At 46.3% G+C, this 12,549-nt stretch overlaps 1 protein-coding gene across 3 annotated transcripts in view; it reads right to left on the reverse strand.

The window, feature by feature from the left end:
• The window catches only part of Ctcf (CCCTC-binding factor), a 56,185-nt gene extending 45,432 nt beyond the window's left edge, over nt 1-10,753 (reverse strand). The window contains exons 1-2 of one of the 3 annotated variants that reach the window (XM_042700640.1): nt 10,528-10,753; nt 4,524-4,622 (exon numbers count right to left, since the gene is read on the reverse strand). The gene's annotated coding sequence lies outside the window, so the exon portion shown is untranslated. Of the gene's footprint in view, nt 1-4,523; nt 4,640-10,527 lie in introns of all 3 variants that reach the window. The other 2 variants (XM_042700639.1, XM_042700642.1) reach the window with 2 other exon arrangements.
• Nucleotides 10,754-12,549: the final 1,796 nt, after the last annotated feature.

Consider the following 12,549-nt stretch of genomic DNA (forward strand, 5'->3'; position numbering starts at 1 on the left):
TTAATTAAGATTGAGTTAATTTTAATCCCAGCTACTTGAGGAGCAAAAATTGTACCAGTCTATCCAAAAAGTTATCAAACTTCACCTCAATAAATAAGCCAGGCATAGTAATGCATGTGTTTAACCCCAGCTACAGGAGCATAATCCAGATTATATCTGAAAAAATAACATAAAGCAAAAATGACAGGAAAAGATGAGTTAAAATTTGACATTTGTTTCCCAAATTGTTTTACAGAATTTCATTTTTAAGGTTTTAGACCAACCAGACTCTGATAGTTCCTTTTTTTCTTTTAAATTATATCATCAGAATGGTCTTTATAACAACACTTCTAATCTGGTCTAGTCATCTACCAATTGTCATGTACACTCCAGTTAATTGTTATTATACAGGTAATGTTCAGAGGGATAGGTTACTGTTTCCTAAGTCAGGTAATTAGTACATTTCCTTTTGGATAATATCACCCCTTTCTCCACTCTTTCCCAGTTTTTCCCTCCTGTTCCCACCCACAACCTGTTGGGTTTTTGTTGTTTTTTTTGGGGGGTCCGTTGTGGGGCCTGAACTCTGGACCTGGGAGCACTGTCCCTCAGCTCTTCAGCTCAAGGCTAGTGCTCTACCACTTGAGCCACAATGCTACTTCCACCTTTTTTTCTACTTATGTGGTGCTGAGGAATCAAACCCAGGGCCTCATGCATGCAAGGCAAGCACTCTACCACTGAGCCACCTTCCCAGTCCCTCCACCCACAAGTTGTCCAGTTCATTTTCAAGACAATGAGACACATTTTTTCTGACAAACACTTACGCAAGCAATAAATACCAACTTCTATATCTCAGTAGACTACAACAGGGACAAACTAAGAAACTGTTTAATGGCTCAAAAGTATTTTTTCCCGTGTTTCTCCTGTGGTACCTTTAGAAAGAAGAATTCCAATCCCAGGTATTCACACCTCATTTTGTTGAAGATAAGTATGTGCCAGAAAATCATAGCTTGCATTCCACTAGTTAAATATAATTGTATGTAACTATATCTATGACACACACACACACACACACACACACACACACACACTCTCATTGGGAGGGGGCAGTAGCTAGGTTTGAAATTGCTAGGTGGGCGCTCCACTACTTGAACCAAGCCTCTAGACCTAAATATTACAATATTTTAATTTCTTCCAGTTATTCACTATCCCCTAAGTTTAGAAGCTCCCCAAATAAGTTAGTTTATCCTGTGGATTCACTGTCTGGGAATATAAACAGATAAGCTAGACATGATAATTCCTTTTTTTCCCCTTGTGCTGGTACTGAGGCTTGAACTCAGGGCCTGGGTGCTGCTCATTAGCTTTTTCTGCTCAAGGGTAACACTCTACCACTTGAGTCACAGCTTGACTCTTAAAAAGTCATCAGGCGCCCCAGGTAGGGTGGGTACCAGTGGCTCACGCCTGTAATCCTAGCTACTCAGGAGGCTGAGATTGGAGGATCGCAGTTCAAAGCCAGCCCGGGCAGGAAAGTCTATGAGACTCTTACCTCCAATAAACCAGTAGAAAAGTGGTGCTGTGGCTCAAGCAGTAGAGCGCTTGCTCTACTGATTGATATATATATATATATCAGGCACCAGTGGTTTACACCTATAATCCTAGTTACCAGGAGGCTGGCTGGTAAGGGTCATGGTTCAAAGCTTGCTGGGACATGGGCTGGGAAGGTGGCTCAGTGGTAGAGCGCTTGCCTTGCATGTATGAGGCCCTGGGTTCGATTCCTCAGCACCACATAAGCAAAAAAAAAAAAGAAAAGAAAAGAAAAAAGCCGGAAGTGGTGCTGTGACTCAAGTGGTAGAGCGTAGCCTTGAGCTGAAGAGCTGAGGGACAGCGCCCAGGCCCAGAGTTCAGGCCCCACGACCGGACCCAAAAACAAAAACAAACAAAGCTTGCTGGGACAGCAGACTCCTATTTCCAATTAACTCCCAAAAAAGCCAGAAGTGGAGTTGTAGCTCAAGTAGTAGAGCCCTATCCTGAAGCAAAAAATATCTGGGATTGTGTCCAGACCCTGAGTTCAAGTCCTAGAACTGGAACACACACACATTAAAAAAGTGATCAAGGGGCTGGGAAGGTGGCTCAGTGGTAGAGCACTTGCCTTGCATGCATGAGGCCCTGGGTTCGATTCCTTAGCACCACATAAGCAGAAAAAAAAAAGCCGAAGTGGCATTGTGGCTCAAGTGGTAGAGCTAGCCTTGAGCTGAAGAGCTGAGGGACAGCGTTCAGGCCCAGAGTTCAGGCCCACGACTGGACCCAAAAAATAAAAATAAACACAATAAACACAATGGAATTCTATGCCTCCATCAGAAAGAATGACATTGCCCCATTTGTTAGGAAATGGAAAAACTTGGAAAAAATTATATTAAGTGAAGTAAGCCAGGCCCAAAGAAACGTAGGTCCCATGGTTTCCCTTATTTGTAATATCTAGTATATGTATGAGTCAAGCGGAAAAGGTCAGATAATGTGATGTCAGGAAAATGAACCCTTAGATGTGTATTTTAATGTTTTTTTTCTTTCATGCATGTGTTTCTAACACATTTATAAGATTATCTCTTTGTTGCTTTGTATGTCCCTCCCCCACAGTATAACCCCTGCTTTCACTATATTTGATGTCAGTATAACTTGTGGAGGAGATGGGGAAAAACCAGTTGTTTAAGGATACAGGTGGACCTGTTGCAACAATGAGAAGTACAAGTTGTCATGTCCAAAACGAGCTTTACAACGTTGGTGGTGGTGGTGGTGGTGGGGGGGGGGGGGACGAGAAGGATTGGGATTAGGGGGGGAGGGGGCAGGCTGGGAAGGGATGTGAAGGGTAAACAAAGGAGGAGTTGCAATGCTTGGTAAGAAATGTACGCATTATCCTGCCCATGTAACTGTAACTCCTCTGTACAGTATGTTCACAAATAAAATTAAATTAAAAAAAAAATAAATAAAAAAGTGATCAACATATTTCAAAGATCTCATTTCCCAAACTATTAAGTCTAAATTTCTTACTAGTTCTTCAAATCAGTATCATTACTCTTTTCAGGATCTTATTAGTACAGCAGACTTTGTTCTTTCCATCTAGCAAGATACCAAGTTTGCTCATTTGTAGAACAGAAGCTTAAAGAATAATAGAGCTCTCATTCCTCCTTCTTTCTCCCTCTACATTTACTTCTAGCACAGCTTCTAAGAAAAACTCTAGTAGTCACTTAGATGATTCATTTATATACGCTTAGCTAATTTTAGCATTTGAAAAATTTGCCTCCACATTCCTTTTTGCCATTATACAATTTCAATTATTTTCACTTTTTTTTTTAAGGGATAAAAAGATGTGCCTTGTATAAGCCTGAAGAGAAACCACTTCCATAGCTGCCCCTTACCCCCAGCTGAGGACCAAACTCAGGGCCTTGTACTTAAAAGGCAAGTACTCTTCCACTGAGCCAAATCCCCAACCCAGAGAAAAAACTTTCAATATCTATACCTACTTAATTACTTCAAGATCCTAAAGTAAGCCAGGTGCTAGTGACTCACGTCTTAATCCTAGCTGCTCAGAAGGCTGAGATCTAAGGACCGAGTTTCAAAGCTAGCCCTGAGACTTTATTTTGTTGGTCATGGGGCCTGAACTCTGGGCCTGGGCGCTGTCCCTCAACTATTCAGCTCAAGGCTAGTGCTCTACCACTTGAGCCACAGCACCACTTCCACCTTTTTGTTCCTGCTAATGTGGTGTTGAGGAATGTAACCGAGGGCCTCCTGCATGTAAGGCAAGCATTCTACCACTAAGCCACCTTCCCAGCCCTAGCCCTGAGACCAGAGGTGGAGCTGTGGCTCAAAGTAGTAGAGCTCTACCCTTGAGCAAAAGAGCTCATGGACAGAGCCCAGGCCCCGAGTTCAAGTCCCATAACTGACCAAAAAAAAAAAAAGATTCCCAAAACAGAGCAGACTCCAACATTTATTAGGACTGTTTCAAGTTCTCATTATACTTTATAGCAGAAAATTATCAGCTAAATTGACTAGCTCGAATTAAGACAATTTTTATCCAGAATATTAATTTCTCCAAAAACAGCATTCCTTCTGTTCCTCATTAAAATTACAAATTGCCATAGGCCATAGACATTTCAGGTCATCTGCCAATAGTCAAAATACACAATTCAAAATTTTCTACAGAAAAACAGCCACAACTTCTTGGGAGTTTTCCTACACACACAATCAGATTGGAATTTAATCTGTTACATACATTATTGTTCACCTGAAGAACACACTGAGGTTGGTCTTATTTTTCTCTCCGAAACAGGGACTGTAGAATTAGACAGGTTAAGTAATCTGTCCAATATCACTCAGCTAGTTTGTGACACTGCACAGTTTCAAACCCAGAACTCTGACTTTAAAGCTGTATAGCTCTCAATCACCCAATAACCTCTATCTCCTATACCCAAGAACTACCCATAAAATCCTCTAGTCCAGGAGTTTCATTATTCCCATTTTTTTTTAGAGCAAGAAATGAAAATAGCAATTACCGCTCCGTGGCTGCAAAGTTGGTTTGAGGAAGGAAAATAGAACCAGCTACGAAGTCCCTGGTCAGCAGTCCGTCTACTAGTGCATCTTGTTTTTTGTCTCTAGATCCACAATCATTCTAAAAAGAAAAAGAAATAATTGTATGAAATATGAATTTCACAAAAATGCACCATGCAGCATGGAATAAAATGAGAGCAAACTAAAGATTTGATGTAATTGATAAATAAATAATTAGTTGGGTTCTGGTGTTACAGGCCTGTAATCTCAACACTCAGGAGGCTGGCAAGTTTGAGGGTACCTGCAACAACAAAAAAGTTTGCAAAGAATTTAGTATATAAAATACTAAGAGGAGCTGGGCGCCGATGGCTCACACCTGTAATCCTACTACTCAGGAGACTGAGATTTGAGGATCATGGTTCAAAGCCAGCCTACACAGGAAAGTCTATGAAATTCTCATCTCCAATTAACCACCTGAAATCCAGAAGTGGCCCTGAGGCTCAAGTGGTAGAGGGATTGCCTTGAGATGAAGAGCTCAGGGACAGTGCCCAGGCCCAGAGTTCAAGTCCCATGACCTACCAAAAAAAAAAAAAAAACTAAGAGGAAATTCATCTCACAATTAACTAGTCAACAAAAAAAGATGATTATTCTTTCTCAGACCAAGCTAAATAAAGTCTCTTATGTTGATAGGCAGCTTATAACACAAAAGAGGATTTGTATATTTGATCCAAGAAGCTTTTTTTTTTTTGCTGGTCCTAGGGCTTGAGTACTGCCCCTGAGACTCTGTGCTCAAAGTTAGTTCTGTACCAGTTGAGCTATAGCACTACTTCTGGCTTTTTCTGAGTGGTTTATTGGAATTAAGAGTCTCAAGGAGACTTTTTCTGCCCAGGCTGGCTTCAAACCACGATCCTCAGATCTCAGCCTCCTGATTAACTAGGATTACAGGTGTGAGTAACCAGCACAAGGCTTTTTTTTTGGGGGGGGGGGGGGGATGGGGAGGTGTCAATCATGGGGATTGCACTCTGGGCCTGGGGGCTGTCCTTCAGCTCTTCAGCTTAAGGATAGCCCTCTACTACTTGAGCCACAGCATCACTTCCGGTTTTTTGGTGGTTTATTGGAAATAAGAGTCTCATGAACTTTCCTGCCCAGGCTGGCTTTGAACCATGATCCTCAGATCTCAGCTTCCTGAGTAGCTAGAATTACAGATGTGAGCCACTAGTTTGTTTCTTTCTTTCTTTGTTTGGGTTATTTTGAGTCAAAGTTTATGTAGTCTGGGCTGGCCTGAAACTTGAGATCCTCCTGCTTCAGCCTCCTGAGTGCTGATGCCTGGCTTGTGTATTGATTGGTGTCCATGTATCACTAGATACTTCAATGGGAAGAGAATTTTATGCCATTGAAAGTTCTTTTTTTTTTTTTTTTTTTTTTGGGTCGGTCGTGGGGCTTGAACTCTGGGCCTGGGCGCTGTCCTTCAGCAATTCAGCTCAAGGGGAGCGCTCTACCACTTAAGCTACAGCGCCACTTCCAGCCATTGAAAGTTCTAAGGGTGGGCCAAAATAAATATCAAGTATAAAAAATTATATGAATGCCGGGCGCCGGTGCTCATGCCTGAGAATCGCGGTTCAAAGCCAGCCCGGGCACGAAAGACCGTGAGACTCCTATCTCCAATAAACCACTAGAAAACCGGAAGTGGCGCTGTAGCTCAAGTGGTAGAGCGCTCACCTTGAGCTGAAGAGCTGAGGGACAGCGCCCAGGCCCAGAGTACAAGCCCCACGACAGACAAAAAAAAAAAAAAAAAATCAAAACCCTTGAGATATGTCAGCTGCCTATATCCAGTGACCTATCTCTGAACTCACACATGATATCACAGAAAGAACACACAAAGATACTGGCAGGGATGATTTGAAGATAAAAATACTGGCAGGGATGAAACAAAGATAGTAACTAAAGTTTTTTTTTGTTTTTGTTTTTTTTGGGGGGGGGTCAGTCATGGACCTTGAACTCAGGGTCCAGGTGCTGTCCCTGAGCTTCTTTGCTCAAGGCTAGTACTCTATACTTTGATACACAGAGTCACTTCCAGTTTTCTGGTGGTTAATTGGAGATAAGAGTCTCATGGACTTTCCTGTCTGAGCTGGCTTTGAACCATGACCCTCAGATCTCAGCCTCCTGAGTAGCTAGGTTTACAGGTGTGAGCAACTGATGCCCAGCAATTTTGCATCTTGTGGGATCTTTTACAACTTTAAGTAAATAAGCAGAATTTTCTTATGTAGGCAAAATTCTTGCAATCTTACTCCTACAACTATTTAAACAAGTAGAGTCTTTGGGTTTCCCTGATATAACCCATTTATCCCAAATTTATTTTCTCTAGGTTTAGCTTTCCACTAAAAACAAAGTATTGGGGCTGGGAATGTGGCTTAGTGGTAGAGTGCCCGCCCAGCATAAACAGAAAAAGCCAGAAGTGGCACTGTGGCTTGAGTGGTAAAGTGCTAGCTTTGAGAAGAAAAAGCTCGGGGACAGTGCCCAGGCCCTGAGTTCAAGTATCAGGACTGACAAAACAACAACAACAAAATAAGCAAAAAACCCAAAGATAATTACTGGCATACAGACCCCAAAGAATAGCAACTGTGTTGGATAAGGTCTACACTATTAAGTCATCATAATGCGTAAGACTAAGAAACTGCCAGGTGCTGGTGGCTCACATCTATAATTCTAGCTACTCAAGCAGACTGAGATCAGAGAATCAAGGTTTGATGCCAATCCAAGTAGGAAAGCCTATGAAACTCTTACCTCCAATTAACTACCCAAAACCAGAAGTGGAGGTATGGCTCAAATAGAGGTATGGCTCAAGTGGTAGAGCCAGTACTAGCCTTGAGCAGAAAAAGCTGAGTAAGAGTGCAAGGGTCCTGAGTTCAAGCTCTAGTACTAGTACAAACAAAACCACATATAGAACAGCAGACTCTATAAAAGCAACACAGGATTTGCAGAGCATAATTCTAACCTGGGAAAACAAGCATTACTCTTGGCTCAATTACAAACTTGCTGCATTTTAATTTTTAAATCTCTGTGGACTTTATCTTAAACCTGCCACTTGTCACTCAGAAGTTTGAAAGATTGAAAACATAAAATAATGCAATGAGTTACATAAGTGGATTATTTATCAATTAAAAGTAGTTCTAGAGGGAGGGAACAAGTGGGAAAGAGGGAACAGCTGATGCTATGCAAAACAAAAGAAATGTACATATCACCCAACATAAAAGAAATAACTGTATCGCAAAGCTCACAGAACTCAAATGTTACAGACTGTGGTAGACAATTTGCTCCAGGAAAGTTAGAATGTGTTTGTGACTTTAACTGAGCATCACTATCTCATAATACTGTGAAATTTGGGAAATTATGTAACCACTTAAACACAATAAAAAATAAAAAATAAATAAAAAGTAGTTCTAGTCCCAAGCCTAACACTTCATTAATACTGCCACATTTAGTTGCTTTTTACTTGGGAGAGGGAAGAGCAGGAACTCCTGTAGTATACACACACACACACACACACACACACACACACACACACACACACGGATGAGGGAGCTGAAAGTATAAGTTCAGTAGTAAAGCAAAAGTCATGAGTTTAAACCTAGCACCACAAAAAATAAAAGTTGCATAAATAAGGTTCTAATGTGGCTCCTGAGAAATTGGCCTAACCCTAATTTCAGTTAAAAAAAAAAAAAAAGGATGTTCAAAAAGATGTATACGGAAGCAGATCATTATCAGGATTTACAGGTTGAGATTACATTACAGTGGAGAACTTTACCTCATAAATTAACATAGCTTTTCTTTCTTAAAAATATCAAAACAGCTGGGTACTGTGGCTCACACCTGTAATCCTAGCTACTCAGAAGGATGAGGTCTGAGGATGGCAGTTCAAAGTCAGCCTGGGCAGGAAAGTCCGTAAGACGCTCATCTCCAATTAACCGCTAAAAAAGCCGGATGTGAAGCTGTGGCTCAAGGTAGAGGTAGACTTGTGCAAAAAGCTCAGGGACAGGGCTGGGAAGGTGGCTCAGTGGTAGAGCGCTTGCCTTGCATGCCTGAGGCCCTGGGTTCGATTCCTCAGCACCACATAAGCAAAAAGAAAAAAGCCAGAAGTGGCGCTGTGGCTCAAGTGGTAGAGCGCTAGCCTCGAGCTGAGGGACAGCGCCCAGGCCCAGAGTGCAGGCCCCACGACTGGACCCCCCCCCCATAAAAAAAAGCTCAGGGACAGCACTCAGGTCCAGAGTTCAAACCTCAGATCCGGCACATACACACAAAGTCGTAGCAGTGCTAGGTGTGGCTCAAGTAGTATAGCAGATGCATAGTAAGCATGAGGCCTAGACTTCAAACCAGTGTGTGTGGAGCTAACCCAGCCTTTTTTTTTTTTTTTTTTAAACTAAGGAGTTGATATATTGTACTATCCTGTACCATACAAAGGTAGTATGTTTGGAGGAGGGGAACTAAACTTCGACAATTCAACATAGGAAGCTTTTTAATGATGCAGGACGGCTTACTGACAGTAAAATTTAAATACATGCCCTAATTTAATTTCTTTTCCTGTCTATAGGAAACATGGAATCCTCACTTTCCGAGTTGATCTGAACTCAAAGAAAGTAGGAAAACTCTGTATTCGAATGTTTACTAATGTCGAACAGGAGAAATGCAGGAAGTCGGCTAGCTATTAGAGTAGTTACATTAGGCGTAGATATTTATAAACCATCTGCAATGACCCAGGATTCAATTACAACACCAACCCTCACATTTCAGCGTACGGGCAAATTACCAGTTGAGTCAAGAATAAATTCATTCTGTCCTACTGGCGCTTTAGATCAGGTTGCACAATCTCGAAGGCTGAAACTGCCTATGCCTAGCCCTAGAGCATCAGGTACTAAGTATACGAAGTTTAGCGCCAGGACAATTAAAAACCGGAGGCCGACTCAAGGGTCGTCTCGATCAAAATAACCAGCCTAGAACTCCCGAATTCAGATGGTCACGTCACTTGAGATCAGAGCGAAATTGTTTCAGTCCCTTTGAGATCACTGAATGTACACAGGCTGTTACTTCTCCAAGGAGGTTAAGAGAGTGGAAGCCTGGCAGAAGAAATGCTACTTGAGGCGGAACTCGGCTTTTCTGCCAACTATGGGGTCGGCACGAAGTCCGCTCGCGCGCGGAGCCTTGGCGCGAGTTTGGGGGCGCAGCGGGGCCCGGCGGGGGCGGCGAGCGCACGTTCCCCCGCCCGCTCGGGCGGCGTCGAGGCGCGAATAGCTCAGCCAGCCTTGCAGAGGGAGCTCTCGGCAGCTCTGGGGTCCCTGTGCTCGCAGCCGCAGCAGCGCCGCCTGCGCCACTCGGCGGAGACGGAGACCAGCGGCGACGACGCGCGGACTGGGAGCGACCGCGGAGCAGCCGAGCGGCTGGGGAAGCACTCGGAGCAACCAGGTAGGTTCCGGGACTGGGTGGATGGGTATCCCGAGACGCATCAACAGGGGCCCGGACACCCACAGGGCTCTGGGACTCAGTTGCGTGCCCGGCCGCGGGAGGGTCTGAACTCTTAAACGAGTAGCGAGCAAGGAAGCCGGAGCGCGGAGACCGAGTCTCGGCTGAGGCCACCCGCCGCGGGAGGGGCGGAGGGCAGAGGGCGGGCCGCGGCAGGGCGATCAGCCGGGCCAAGTGCCGGCCTCGAGGGCAGAGACAAAGGAAGGAAAATGGAGTCGCCGGGCGCGCGGGCCTCCGCCGCCGCCGCCGCCGCCGCCGCCCGAGGCCTAGCGTGCGGCCAGGAGGCCTAGCGAGCGGGTGTGGAGTGGGGCGGCCGGGCCGCGGCGGCGGCGGCGGGCAATGGCGGCGGCCGCGCCGCAGCAGGGACGGTAGAGGGAGACAAACACCCCCCGGCGGCGGCGCTGGCGCCGGGCTACAGCCAGCGCCGACCGGAGCGGCCCCATCGTGACACCTAGAGGCGGCCCGCGAAACCTCCTCCACCCTGGGCCCCCTTACCTCCGCGCCACACCCCCCGCGGCGCCCGTTCCGCCGCCGCTCCACCGCTCCGGCCACCCGGCGTCCCCGGCCGGCTCTGCGCGCCCGCACCGGCTACTGCTGCCGCCACTGCCGCCAAAGAAGCAGCTCCGCGCACGGTTTAATCGCTCCACAAGCTCGGACACAAAATGGCGGCGGTGCGGTGCAGTGCGCCTGCGTCGGCGCTGCCGGGGCCGCGGGTGCTGATAAGGGAAGGGACGGGTGGGGGGGCCGGCCGGGCGGCGAGTGGAGGGCGGGGGAGGAAAGGTGAGGGGAGGGGTTGGCGCAGGGCAGCATGGGAGGCGGCCCCGGGCGCCAACTTTCAAAAGCAGGCGCGATGGCGTCACGGGACGCACCGCGAGTCGCGTCGTCACGCCGCACGCGCCCTCCCGCGCCCTCGCCCGGTCGCGCGTGGACTTCGCTGGCGTGGTGGCGTCCGGTCTTCCGTTGGGTGGGGCTTCCTGGGTGGGGACCGTCGTCTCGGGGCCGTCTCGGATTCCTGCCTGTTTGACCTGGTTCCCAAACTGCTCTCTCCGGCCCTCTAAACCCCTTAGGAGTTGGAGGAGTGGGGGTGGCTAGAGGAAGCGCGCGCGGGGCCGTCTGTGGGACATGGGCGGCTCCTAGGCCCGGCCCCGCCCAGTCTCCGCCCTACTGGGACCCGCCCGTCAACCGCGGCTCAGTGGCCTGCCACCGAGTGAGGCCCAGCGGGCATCTGTGCGTTGCTGTTTCTCGTATGGAGTCCAGTGCCCTCGAGTGACAGCAAGAAGGGCTGTGTTTGCCTAGAGGCTTCTGAAGATCTCACTCCCTAGAAAAAGAGTCTTCTGAAATCGGGTCAGAGGGAACCAGGGCCTACTCTGGGAGTTCCCAGGCGACTTCAGCCTGGAGAGAGAGCAGAAGACCGCTTGAGTCTTGTGCACTACAGTCACCTTTAGCGGAAAGGACTTTTGAGTATTGGACGCCGTGTAGTTTCTGTTTTAAAACCTGCCTTTCTCATTTCTCGTCTTTGCCCGGGAGCTGTTAAGTTCCCGGTGGGTGGAGTCCTTTGGCTCCTCCCCCTCCCCTGGAAGTGCCTGCGGACCCCGCCCAGCCAGACCTTGAAGTTAACGGGGCCGATTGCCAGGTGTTGTGGTGGCTCCCGGAGTGTCTTTTAGTGTTTTTCTTTTCTTTTTTTCTTTTTTTTTTTTTTTTTTTTTTTTTTTACCGTAATTCGGTTTAATCCTCAACTCCCTTTCGTTAGACTCATTCAGCGTCAATGGAGATGCTTTTCCTCTATTCAGCTGATTGTTCTTGTGAGAATATTGGCCCAATATTGATATACTGAGGTCTTTTACCCTCAAAGGAAAGAGAAATCTGTTTTCGAAAATGTAAAATCTCTAGAATTGTAGGTGCTGGTAACTCAATGAGAAGTTTTTAAACTCGGTGACTGGATTCAACCATAGTGTGGTCTGTCAGCATATGATCCTTGACTTGAAGAAAAGGAAATTCTAAGAGCAAGTCAGTTGTGGAATCCCAGGGCAGAGGATTCTGGTAGTGGGGAGGCTTCAGCTGGCCAAGGGGTTGAGAGTTCTGATCTTGGACCAGAGACGTAGCTAGTGTTGGATGACTGGAGAATGTCTTTGGTGATCTTGGACAGATTCAGGTGGGTCAGACAAGGATGTTAATCTAACTAGAATGGGATTAAAAAATGAGCAGAAACACGAGAAAATAGAGACAGTACATGTAGGCAACTTGAGAGAAGTTTTTCAGTGAGGTAAGCACAGAAATTTAGGGATAGTCAAAAAGGATGTGAGGTGTTGTGAAGGGTTTTTGCCTCTTCCATGCTAGGGATTAAACCAAAGACCTTGTGATGCTAAGTAAGTTCTTACTACTGAGCTCCATGAGCTCCAGAGATATTTTAAGACAGTAGGTTTTTTGAGCTCCCCTTTCCTCCCCTCCTACCCCACCAGTCCTAGAGCCTGAACTCCAGGCCTGGGCACTATCCCTGAGCTTTTTTCTCAAGGCTAG

This window comes from Dipodomys spectabilis, unplaced genomic scaffold (genome assembly GCF_019054845.1).
Source record: "Dipodomys spectabilis isolate Male_0828 unplaced genomic scaffold, ASM1905484v1 ptg000273l, whole genome shotgun sequence".
Classification (NCBI taxonomy): Eukaryota; Metazoa; Chordata; class Mammalia; order Rodentia; family Heteromyidae; genus Dipodomys; species Dipodomys spectabilis.